The following is a 12,744-nucleotide window of genomic DNA, read 5'->3' as shown; positions in this document are numbered from 1 at the left end:
TCCATACACAAATATATATCCTCCCCACTCCTTTTATTTTCCTTCACTAGATTAAAATATATCTTACTATATTTAATGTTTTGTTGTTAGCTAACTCAATTCCACTTTGGAAAGACATAAGAAATTAGGTTGATAAATAGGCGGATGGATGGATGGATGGACAGATGGACAGACAGACGGACAGATGGATGGATGGATGGTCAGAGAGATCAATGGGTGGAGAGATAGATCTTCCTTTGAGAGAGTTGTGGGGAGTATCACTGGACAATGACAAAGCCAAGTTGGATATCAGAAGTTCAGTGGCTCTTTGTTGGGAAGAAAATAGGATAGTTTCTACCCAAGGGTAGGTAGGACGCAGGGAGAATGCATTGTGGTAATCTTTGGTGAACAGACCTAATTAAATAAGGGACTCAGTAATCACATAGTCTGGTTAATGCACTTCAGGATGGATCCTGGATACTTTGGTCATTATACTGATGGAAAGCTTTTCGGGGGAAAAAAAAGCCATCTCCCTATGCTCATCCTGTAATTACCCACTTCTTGCCTACCTCTTGCTGTTTTTGATAAGAGCCATTAGGATAATAATTACAGACTCAACTAATGTATTAATAACTCTGTAGACATACACTTCCTCTGTGAAAGACTGAAATAAGTTAACCTTTGAAATGTCCTCAGTCACAGGCTGTGTCAGACTTTTATTAATGGCCTGGTTCAGCTGCCTAAACTCTAGTTAGCTGCAAATGTGTGTGATGCGCAGAAACAAAGCCTTTTCATTTTGCTCATGATCGTTTCCTTTTTTAGGAACTTGAAATAAAATACTGTGTTTATCCTGTATATCCTAAGAATGTACGTCAGCTGCAAAGCCTGAAATAGACATGGTTTTGCTGCCCTAAATATTTAATTCTTGAGTCGGGTTATTATAATTGCTAGACATCCTTCTTTAAATACAGGAGGAGAGAAGAGCTGCATATTTGAAACAAACTCCATGTTCAGATGTAGTCGAGTTTCTATTTGATTTTTTTAAAATAATACCCTCAGCTTGGTGCATGCAGGGGAATGACGTGGTAGTCGATTCGTCTAAAGTCAAGCGGCTTTTGGGGGGTGTGATTAAGAGGTCTCCGACATGAGAAGGCGTTTCTAGTAGTTAAGGGGTGTAGTCACGATGGGTCATAAACTTCAGCAGGCCCTTTTGTAAAACTGTTGTTAAACAGCCATCGCCCCAACTCTATGGCTGCTGTTTCACTGATAAGTAGTTTCAGATTAAACAGTGAAGGCAAACACATTTACCACAGACAAAAGCACGTATTTAGGGGACCTAACTGCCTTTGAATTGTGTGATAACTTATCTTCTACAACCAGGGCATAAAGCTATAGTTGCAAGGCTGCCTTGACATCTGCAGAAATAGCCCTGGGATAAAAATATTTTCGAGTAGCCCTCCTCAGTACGCACTAACGTTAGAGACAAATGAATAAACAAGGGATTCAAAGTCTATGTGTGTGTTGGGGGTGTGCTTATGTATGTGAAATGCCCACGGCTCATCCTTCTAATCCTTGGGTGACATCGGCTTTGACCTGCCTTTAGACACTGGCATTTTGATTCCAATGTTAATTTTGAAAAGACCTTCATATAGTTTGGTTCTTTGAAATTGAACTTTAGGAGGAGACATAACTATAATTTGTTTATTTGAAGAAGTCATAGTGAAACAACTATGGTTGTTTTGAAAATAATGGTGAAAATTTTTAAAATATATAAAATCTATTTCTATGTATGTATGTATGCATCTATCTATCCATCTATCTAGCGAAGCAGAAGTTCCCCATCTTGACAAAGATTGATGAGTTATATCAGCTCATCTAATACACCTAGTTTCTTCCATCAGTGATCAATGTAGTTAACCAATATTTACTGAACACTTACTGTGTATCTAGTGCTAGACAAGTTGCTGAAAAATTAAGTACGCCAAGCTTTGCACAAAGAGGTGCAGAGAAGACTGAAATTTTGTGAAATAGGCTCCTCGATGAAACTAAACAGGGGGACAGGAAATGCTCAGAGAATAGGCACCAGCCCCAGGCTGAACGCGGGAGGAAGCAGAACAGCCAAGAATGTTTCCTGGAGAGGCTATTTTTGTTTCTTTCTTCTGGTTTTGGCTCTCCCTGTTTGTTTGGGGATTGCAAAGGCAGAGGCGTGAATTAACCATGCTTCTCAGTTCCTGGCCTGTGATTGACACGTGTGTTCGAAGGGCTCTTTCTTGTTATTTGTGTATATGTTTGTCTATTTATTTTTATTTCCCTTTCTCACTGCCCTTCACTCCCATTTCTCCTACTGCCACTATCACCAACTGTTCTATTCTGGGTCACGCTTATTTTTGTACGTCTTTGTACACTCTGCGTATTGCTGTTTTCCGTGCATGCATTTTAATTTCTGCAGGCAGCATCGTTTTTTAGATCCCACTCTGTTTCTCACGTTTTATCACTGTGCCTCATGTCGTTCATATTCGTCCATTGTGCCACGTGTCCTTCACTCCTGATTGCGGCCTGACGGTCCTCCTCTACCTAGTCACCACCTTAACGATGGACCTCGGGTGACCGCCGACTCCCTCCCCCACACATGAATGCCCTCGTGAGGTGGACTGTTAACCGTCCGGGATGTACATATTTTTTTACTAAAAACAAATTGGCCCACGTTTTCTAACACGTGCCTTGTAGATAACACAAAGATGTAAAACACGGTTCTTATTCTCAATGAACCGATTGTTTAGTCGGGATGGGAAGGAGGATGTGTGATCAAACCACTCTAGTGAAATAAATACTGGGATATAAACAGACACGTGCTAGATCAAAGATTCCAAGATGTAAGAAAAGGTATTTGGTCCTTGTCAAGAAAGAAACCATAAATTTCAGTTGGTATAAGTGAAAGCAAGTAAGAAAATCTGCTTGTTCAACTTCAAAGTCCTTTATCTACAGACTCACTGAGACTCCGTGGTCCCCAGACCAAGAATCCTTGTTCTAGAAAGACTGAGTGGTGTGTGGGAATATAAGAAAGCAGAAAGGAACGTGGCAGGAATGGAAAGCAGAGCGTTTGGCCCGAGTAAAGCTATGTGGACAAACGAATGAAAACGAAACCAGGTTATGAAGTCTTATATAAAGATGAAATAATTTTGACTTTGTCTTTTTTGACATGGAAAGCCTCAAAAGAATTTTGAGCAGGGGAATGGCAATGCCAAAAATGGGATCTGAAAGTTAAATCTGATTATCAAAGTAGGGGATATTTTATACAATTATTGGGCTCTTTTTAAGAATTCATTATTTAAGGATACGTAACACAAAAGAGAATGTATTTCACTTCCAAATGTTCTTAAATTCATCCTTTGTCTACATGCGGTAAAGAAGTTACAGAGATACAAATAAGATGACATTCTAACATGGTCCATGTTGACATCTAGGTAACCCAAATCCTAGCAGTTCTTGGGGAAACTTAAGAAGTTTAAAAATATCTGAGGAATGCTTCCACCTGTCTGTGTAAATACTTCAAGAATTTCCTCGAACCTCTACTAGCCTTCCCTTCAACTGTCTTCTCCCTTCTCCCCTCATCAGGAAAGAAAAGGCATAAACATTTAGGGCATCTGACTGAGAGGCACACAGCAGCCGTTCAAAATTCACTGGAACAGTAATCTCCCCTAAGATTTGTTAGGCTTTGGAAATACCTAAAATTAGGGCCCACATACCCTATATCTAGATATTTAAAAGTTATAAACCAAACTGGAAATTTGCTTAATAAAATAACACTTATTTATTATCTAACTTCTTACCCTGACAAAAGCTCAGAACGACCTGGAAGGTTAGGGAGAACCATTGACCCCACAGCCCTCCCCCTCTCACGTCCCAGCCATGAAGCCAGCTCACCTGTGTCCCTGTCTACACCTTCCTCCGACAGGCAACTCTTGACCATCCCTCGTGTCTAAGGATAGGCAACTCAGGGGCACAGTCGGCCTGTGGCTACATGGACCCTGGATAGAGACCTTATGTGAGTTCTGGAAGGGAGTTCTGGGAGTGTGAGTGGGGAACTGCGTGGTCCTGGATCCTTAGAGGATGGCCAGGTGGTAGGTGAAGACTCAGCGACCCTGGGAAAGATGGCGACCTGAAGGCAAGAGAAAAGCTTTAGAGTGTGGAGCCCTGGACAAATACGAAGGTATGAACTTTTCATTTTGGGTTCATTTTACTGAAAATGAGGAAAGTTGATATAAATATAGTTACTACACTGATGTAGTGACTGCTTTTCATATCTAATCACTAATTTGTTCTTCCCATAAATGTATTAATCATCTATGATTACATATTCATTGTGGTATATGACCCCACGGCCCCAGAGAAGTAAAACAACTTGCTTAAGAATAAGCAGATACCAAATTCTAGATCCAAGATTCGACCAAAATGTGTTTGAACGTCAATGCTCTTAGCCCTGAGTCCAAGCTATTGAGACCCAAAGGAGATACAATACTTCAAACTTGATTGTTGATTTACTGTCAGAACTAGACAAACTGTTCTGAATGTTCTTTAAAAATGAGAACAAATCTTCTTAGCTTTCAAATAATTCGTGGATTTGATTTCTGGAAACAGTAAAAGTTATTTGATTCCTAGCAAGCTTTATTAATATGGGAGATCAAAATCAGTCATGTCATCTCATTGACTGCCTATTATGTGGCTGGAACCTTGTTCTGTTAATATTATACTGATATTACTTTTCTTCCTATCTCACTGGTAGAAAACTGAGTCTCAGGTAATTGATGAAACACAATCAGAAAAGGATAGAGACCCAAGTATCTGAAATAGCAAGTCCATTTCTCTTTCCATTAAACTACCAATCTATCCAAAACAGAATCATTAAACTAGAAGACAAGTAGGAAATTATTGTTCTATGAGGTTGTAGTGAAGCTATTTTTGTCCATTGATTTCCATGTCTAGGAGAAATTTTAATTGGATGAGGAGTGTGAAATCAGGAAATGTCAATGAACATTGTTTGTTTAATGAATCAATTACATTGAATCAAGTGTTACATATCAGATATTTTCTCTGGCATAATTCCTTCTCATCCCCAAAGAAATTCATTTACTTAGAGATAATTCTACCTATTAAAAATATAGTCCATGCATATTGTGTCACAAATCAGTCTTGCGTGTGTGTGCTTTGATATTCCCCACTGAGTACTAATTCATTTTTCAATACTTAAACCACTTCCTCTCTCTCCCCAAACTTTCCTGTCAAATTAACATTGATGCCCACCCACTTCGTACCTCCGTTGTTTCCTTCAGAAACGGCGATGATGGCTATCCCAACAAATGTTTGAATGATTTGTTTTCAGGATTATTTCTCTCACCAGACTCGGAGGTACTTGAAGATGGTAACTACGTCTTTTAGTCTCTATGTTCTTGGATCTAACATAGCAACAAGCACAGGAAAAACAGACAAGGATTGTGTTTAAATATAACTTTTGATCCAATTATCATTTATTTTAAAACAACCTCATTTTGCTGGCCTCATTATTATACTAAATTAAAATCGGATTCAAAACATTAAAAAAAATATTTACTGAGTATCTATTGTGTGGTAAGCGTAACACTTTCTCAGTCTCTGCTGGTTTTAGTATGGCAATTTTAGATAATTTCTTCCCTTAGTCAATGTCAGTCTTCTGATTTTTGACAAGTGTGCATATCCGTGTGTGCACGCATGTGGGTGTGGTGTACGTCTGCGTGCTGCAGGATCCGCGTGCTTACCAAGTTGGTCCTGACTTCCTCTCTTACTCCTCTTCGCCATAACTCGATCTGTGGAAGTCATAGCAGCTCACCCTGCTGAGCTGACATCGTGTCAGTGCAGTTGAGGACGTGCTCATCTTCTTGTTGATCAAAACTGTTCATGACTTCGATAGATAGCCACAGCACTGGGATTTCCCCCTTCATGTTTACCGATCTGCTCCCTGATCCTGCTGTGATGATGTCGGGCACAGCCCGCCCTTCCCTGTCTACATAGAACTGGGCCCTGGAGCCTGACATGTGTCTGAACAGACTGGATCCACCAGGGCAAGACTTCAGGGGCTGAAATGCCTGTGGCATGGAAGGCTCATTTTTTAAGCCACTCTTATGTGCCAGCCCTTACTTAGCTAGATGTTCTGGAGGATAAATTAAACCACATCCCTGCCTCTAAGGTCCAGCTGGGGAGACAGGTGCAGAGACGGAGTCTTTGAGTTCCCTTTGGGGAAGGCAGTGATGCAGCCACACACAGATTAGGGGCATCGGGGGAGAGCCCAGCCCACAGGGCCCTGGGCGAAGATGCCTGGTGGAACTAACAACTGAGCAGAGAAATGAAAGTTAAGAAAAAGCCATTGTGGCAAAAACAAGGGTGGGGGGAAGAAAGATGAGGGATGGAGGAAGCCTGACAGAACAGGCATCAGGGACACAGAAAGTCACGTGAAGCTGTTTAACGTGTGCCATCGGAACCGCAAACAGCATGGTACTGATCGTGCGAGGCAGGTGTGTTAGTCAGCGTTCTCTCTGCTATGCTGTAATAACAGACAATCTCAGGACAGCAAAGGTGTTTGCTCCTCTCACGTTTCACGCTGCCTGCAGTCACCGTGTTGGCCGCAGCAGCCATGACTTGGTTCCAACGACCGTCTTTATTCTGGGATCTGGGCTGAAGAACATGCTATTCTTATTCCCCTAAGTGGAACATTCTTATTCTTAGGAAGAAGAGTGGTATTGGAACCGTGCAGTGGCTCTTAAAGCTTCTGCCCAGACACAGAGCACACATCGCTCTCATGGTCCATTAACCTGCCTGTCACCTGACCAAGCCTGATATTGACAAGGACAGAAATTCTCTTCCAACAGGAATCTCATGGCAAAGCATGGAGATGTACAGGCATCTTACAGGAGAGGTGGGAAATGCTGGGGAACAATGATACATTATTCAGAGTCTGGTTGATCTTAGACAGGTTTTAGATTTTTCCCTTGAAGAATGCCCCTGTGAGCAAAGGTCAATAAAAAGCCAAGGGTAATCTTGGAGGTTCCCGGGGCTCTGATTAGGCTGCCGTGGCTTAAACAATGGAAATTCATTTTCTCACAGTTCCGGAGGTTGCAGTCCAAGATCAAGGTTCCAGACGATTGGGCTTCTGGTTAAGGAACCTCTTTCTAGCTTTCAGACGCCATCTTCCTGCCATAGCCTTATGTGGTCTTTCTTTGGTGTGTGCACAGGGAGAGAGGATGAGAGCCAGCTCTCTAGTGTCTCTTCTTATAGGGACTGTCATCCTATCAGATCGGGGTCCCACCCTTATGACATCATTCGACCTAATGACTTCCTTAGAGGCCTTTCTCCAGAAACAGCCACACTGGGGGTTAGTATTTCAACTATAAATTTGAAGGGGGACATAAACATTGAGTCCATCACAGATCCCCTCTTTCACAATCGTGCCGAGTAGCTTCTGCCTCGGATGGATGCCAGACCTGGGGGGGAAGAGGCCCTTCTTCTGTTTTCCACCCAAGAATATCGATAACATGAGGCCTCTCAGGCGAACTTCCGGTCAGCGTTCACATCTCCATCGGTCTGCCCCACCTGTAGCTCCTTGTATGCAGTCTTTTCTCAGACATCTAACCTTTGTGCATCTCATTCCAGTTTTCTGAATATCCTATTTTTTAAATTCCAACTTATCTTGGTATTTTTGTTTGTGTTTTAATATTTCTAAAAGAAAGGTAACCTGTTTTATAAAACCCAGTCAAATGTCCTGTCTTCCAATCTGCCTAACCCCCGTACCCCCATTATGTATTACACTCTATCTGTAACTTCCTCATGGTCATTTTCCTAATCATTTGGTAATTCTTTGTGTACTTGAATTTCCTTTCTTTCTTAAATGTGAAACAAAGTCACCTTTGTATTCCAAACTTTAGCACAGAATCGAACTGGGTCAATGAAAAAAAACAGTGTAGATGAATGAATGATGGGATGACGTAATCGAGAGTGTCCCCCAGTCTCCTCCAGGGAGATTTGCATGCTTCGTCTGACTGGCCCTTCCTTCTCTGAAAAATCCAACACTGTGTCATTAGTAAGATTTGAGGCATCACTTGGAGGAAGAGGAAGAGGGTGAAAAAGAAGAGAAATCTCCCCAAACTCCTGAGACCCCCATCATATGGCTTACGCGTTACTGTCGACTTCATCCTGGCTGCCGCCCCTCTGAGCCACCACCCTCCTGCTGTTCTGGGCCATCAAAGGTCTCCTTACAGCCGGCGATCTAATTAGCCAGACCGGGGACCACGGACGACCAGGGCAGGCTCACTTCAGCTCATTAAAATCTCCTGTCTCCTGCTTGGGAAATTGCTCTCCTGTTTTACCAGAGCTGTTTGCCTTTTGCGGCTCCCAGGGGAGAGAGGGCAGTGCTGGTTGAATTCCTGGCTAAGCCATTTGGCCCAGAGCCTCCATAAAACCCCGGCCCCAGGCTTCCTGACTTGGGCTTTGCTCATTAAACCTGGAGACAGGAGCCTGCCGTTTGGCCTGCAGAGGCCCAGGTGAGACAGACTGGTCTGGTGGCCCAGGACTGAGACAGGAGTGAGGGTGGCGGCTGCTGAGGAAGGGGTCTGAAGTAGCACTGAAAACAGGTGGGCGAATCAGAACTCTGGTTTCCAAACACAACACGCGCCCTCTTCCTCAGAGCCGAGAGTCCGCTGCTTAGAAAACCTCACCACGGACAGCCCCCTCCCACCGAGAACTTGAACCCGAACCCAGCCTCGCATGGGGCTTTCATTTTGTTGGTGGTCTAGGCGATATCTGAAGGGTCTGCCTGCTGCCCGACTGCCAGGCATCGGGCACTACTAGTTTGCAGGATAAGGTAATGTGGCCACAATGTCATTTGAGGATTGTTACAAGGTGGTCTCTGTCCAGCCTCTAACAGCCCCACCGTGAACTTTCCTAAGCTGACAAAGCCCTGGCAGCTGCATGAGAACCCTCCAGCGGCTCTGCTTTTGTGGGTAAAGCTTGGGCGCCTTTGCTTAGAGTCCGAGGTGCCCTGAGAGCTAGTCCCTGCCCCCCTCTCCGCCTCTGCTTTCCCCGCTCCTCCCTCAGCCCAGGGCTTGCCACGAGGAAAGTGGGGTCTCCCTAAATCTTCACATTTAGGGGACCTCCTGGTGCTGGGAACAGGAAAAGCATAGGTTCAGATGCAGGCTAGGACCCAGGAGCTGAGGGATGTTAAATCACTCTAAGAAGGGATGGGGCAGAAAATATCCTGTCAACTCTGTCACACGTTCAAATAAGATGACACGCATGGTCTTTGGAAGAGGAACATCTAGAAGAAATAAAAGAAAAGGAGCAGTTCTCATCCGAGACAACGTGCCATGGAAGAAACAGCAGCATGAGACAGTAAGACGTTACTTGAGAGGAATGGGAGTAGAGCCAAAAAGGGGGCGGGGCCAGACCTGGAAGACTGTGAGCCCCTCCCCTTGGGCTCCCAGTAACCTTTCGGCTTCCAAGGCATAGGGATGGAGGGACCTATTTCTTTTGAAACTAAAGGCCAGGGGTGCTCAACTGAGGGGCTGGCCCAAGGTACACAGGTCCCAAGTGACAGGTCCAGAACGACATCCTCTTCCAAGTTGTCACTCATCCTTCCCAAGGAGCCACAGGTCACTTGCCATATCACAGTGCTCCTCCGTGAGCACAGACAAAGCACAGCCATCTGGCTTAACGGAGCCCGGAGTTTATGGGTTTTGGACCCAGACATGCCTGGCTTCCAACACCATCCCCCCGCCACCCTTGTGAATGATGTCACCCCAGGCAGGAAGGTTACCTAGACTCTGAATTGGAGTTCTTGGAATGTAAAGTGGAGGCCACGATAGCGGTCTTGAAGGGCGGCTGAAGGATCAGAGATTACAGACATAAAGTGATTAGCACATACCTGGCTCACGGTAGGTAGTTACTTAATCACTGGGAGCCAGAGTTATGTTTGCCGGATGCATAAAATGATGAATGATGCAGTAAGTAGGCCGTCCCTGAGCTCTCCTGAGCCCTAATGCCGCGCCTGCGGTATCGTGATGTATTCCTTGGAGTATTTAAGAGCCTAAGATGTGCCCAGTGCCCCGTGGAACCCAGTATCTGGGCAGGAGACGAGCAAAATGATGCTCAACAGGACTTTCTCCTCTGCACTTTTGAGATGCTGTGATTGATTACCAATCCCCACTTCCGGGACTGCGTTTGCCGCTGTTAACTAGGATGAAATCGCACTGTCTTTAACGTGAGAGTAATTCAAGGTCGTCTCAAAGGCCTGACAGGTGGCTTCCTGAAAGCCACTCTTAAGAGGGCAGAGCTGCCCCAGAGTCCCTGCTCGGCTTCTCGGGTCTTCTCTCTCTACTCCGTGCGTTGGAAACGCAGCCGGTTTCTCTGCGCATGCCTGTGGCATGTTAGCATTTAAAATAACGAAAGGATGAACGAGTGGCATCGCGTCCTCCTCCGTAAACAACAGCTGCCCCTCGCCGAGCGCCCCTATGGACCCACATTTTAAGCGCCTTGCATGTAGTGGCTCCGATTCTCACGCTCGTCTCATCCGGCAAGAGCCACAGCTCAGAGAGGTTAGATAACTTCCTAGCGTTGCGCAGGGAGCGCCTCCAAGGGCCCAAAGTCAAACCCCGTTTATTCCGGCTTCAAAGCCCACTCGCTTTTCACTATACTGCACGGTCCCTCGAACATACCACGGTAATAAAAGCGAGTCGGATGTGTGTGATAAACTGTGGCGACCTGGCACCCTAACCTCCAACCTGAAAGCGACCCGGTGAGTGAGCGGAGCCCAGCACTTGTGGCTAGAGGTTCCCACGGGAGGCTGCGCATCAAAATTGCGTTGTCGACATTATTTACTTCTTCCATGCACATCGAGTTCCACCGTAGCCCGACTGACTCCGAATCTCCTGGGACCGTGTCCAGAAAGCTGCATTCCAACATACACCATAATTTATTGAAGCAGCTCAATATTGATAAATACTTTAACCTTCAGGGGCTGTGAATGATTTTGTTTGCTGTTTACTTTTGCAAATGACTGGATATTGCAATGAATATTCTGCACAGATTTTGGTGAACACCTGCAAGTATCCATGTTAATTAAATTTTCTAACAGTGGCACTGTTAAACTAAAAGTATGTGTTAAATTTGATATATGTTGTCAAAACGTCATTCCACCAAACGCAAGCAAGACTGCCCATACTTCTTACCATCATCAACCTAGGTATCATCACATATGACTGAGACTAAAAGATGAGACGATAAAGAAGCTTACTCCAAAGGTGAGTGGTTCAGTCTACAGCCATGCCACCCTGAACAAGCCTGATCAGGTCTGACCTCGAAAGCTAAGCAAGGTCGGGCCTGGTTAGTACTTGGATGGGAGGCCACTTAGGAAGACCAGGTGCTGTAGGCATAAAAAAATAAATAAATAAATAAATGATATAGATAAGGAATTGTAAACTGACAAGGTCCTTGTAATCTGTGAGGTCAATCAAGTGTTGCCTTGCCTAAAAAAAAAAAGGTGAGCGGTTCCACCAAAGTCTGGGGTCAATCTATCAACCAGCATCCTGCTGAGAGCTTTCTGAACCCAAACAATGAAACACTAAAAACACATGCACGTGAACATATAAATATGTGTATGCGCACACGTATGTGTGCATGTATACATATGCCTGTATACATGTTTGTGTACACATGCTTCTATATGCATTCAATATAACTGGAAACAAACATATACAGGATGCAAATAATTTAAAACAAAGAACTGGTTCCTACGGGAGAAATATATGAAGAAGATTCATTTTCACTATTCTTTTGTTCCTTTTGAATTGTGTGTATACATATGTCCTACCTCGTCAAAAATAAATAAAACATAAAACATCCCAGAAAAGAAAATTATAAATGCACCTAGGCTTTGATTCAGCAATTTCTACTCTAGAAATTTATTTTACAGCTAAGCTAAACCAGTATATGTACAGAATAAAGCATAGTTAGGATTATTCACCACAGCATTACTTATAATAAGCATTACTTATAACAAGCATTGCTTATCAGAGATTAGAAACAGCCTAAATGTACCTCAATATTGGACTAGTAAAATGAAGATTTTATACACTGAAATGCTCTGCATCCATAATGAAGAATGAATCAATTCGTTATATACTAATATGGACTGTTCTCAGAAGTTATATCATTATGCGAAAAGGCAAGATGCAGAAAAGTGTGTGATATCTACCTTTTTTGAGACAAAAATTATGGCTGTTTGTGCCTGCGCATAACAAGTATACTATAGAAATAAATACATGTTATGTAAATATAATCTCTACATATCTTTATTATACACATACATATATACATATGTATGTGCATTTTTTGTATTAAAATAGACACCTCTGAAAAGACACACAATAAATAACAGCAGAGGACTTGAAAAATTGACAAGGGAAAAGTAATGAGAAGGAAATTTTCACTCTATAGCTTTTCATTTCTTCTGAATCCAAAATACAAATGAATAAAATTAAAATTAAAGAGAGATATGTACACACCAAACTTTGAACTCCTAGAACTCTCCACTTATTTCCCAGTAGCTTCGTTTCATTGATATAGACTTTGCTTTATGATAATTTTTCGCAAAGTGGATGAGTGAGACAAATGCACCTGTAAAAGATACAGACGTGATCTGGGCGTGAGCACAACCACCGGTAGAATCCAGAACTGTGACGTCAT

At 43.3% G+C, this 12,744-nt stretch overlaps 1 pseudogene; it reads left to right on the top strand.

Moving 5' to 3' along the window:
• The first annotated feature begins 11,312 nt into the window (after positions 1 to 11,312).
• Positions 11,313 to 11,431, top strand: LOC112478547 (annotated as a pseudogene).
• The last annotated feature ends 1,313 nt before the right edge of the window (positions 11,432 to 12,744 follow it).

Source organism: Pteropus alecto, unplaced genomic scaffold (genome assembly GCF_000325575.1).
Source record: "Pteropus alecto unplaced genomic scaffold, ASM32557v1 scaffold61, whole genome shotgun sequence".
NCBI classification, from domain to species: domain Eukaryota; kingdom Metazoa; phylum Chordata; class Mammalia; order Chiroptera; family Pteropodidae; genus Pteropus; species Pteropus alecto.
Note: the sequence above shows the minus strand (reverse complement) of the source record. Positions and strands in the feature narration are given on the sequence as shown.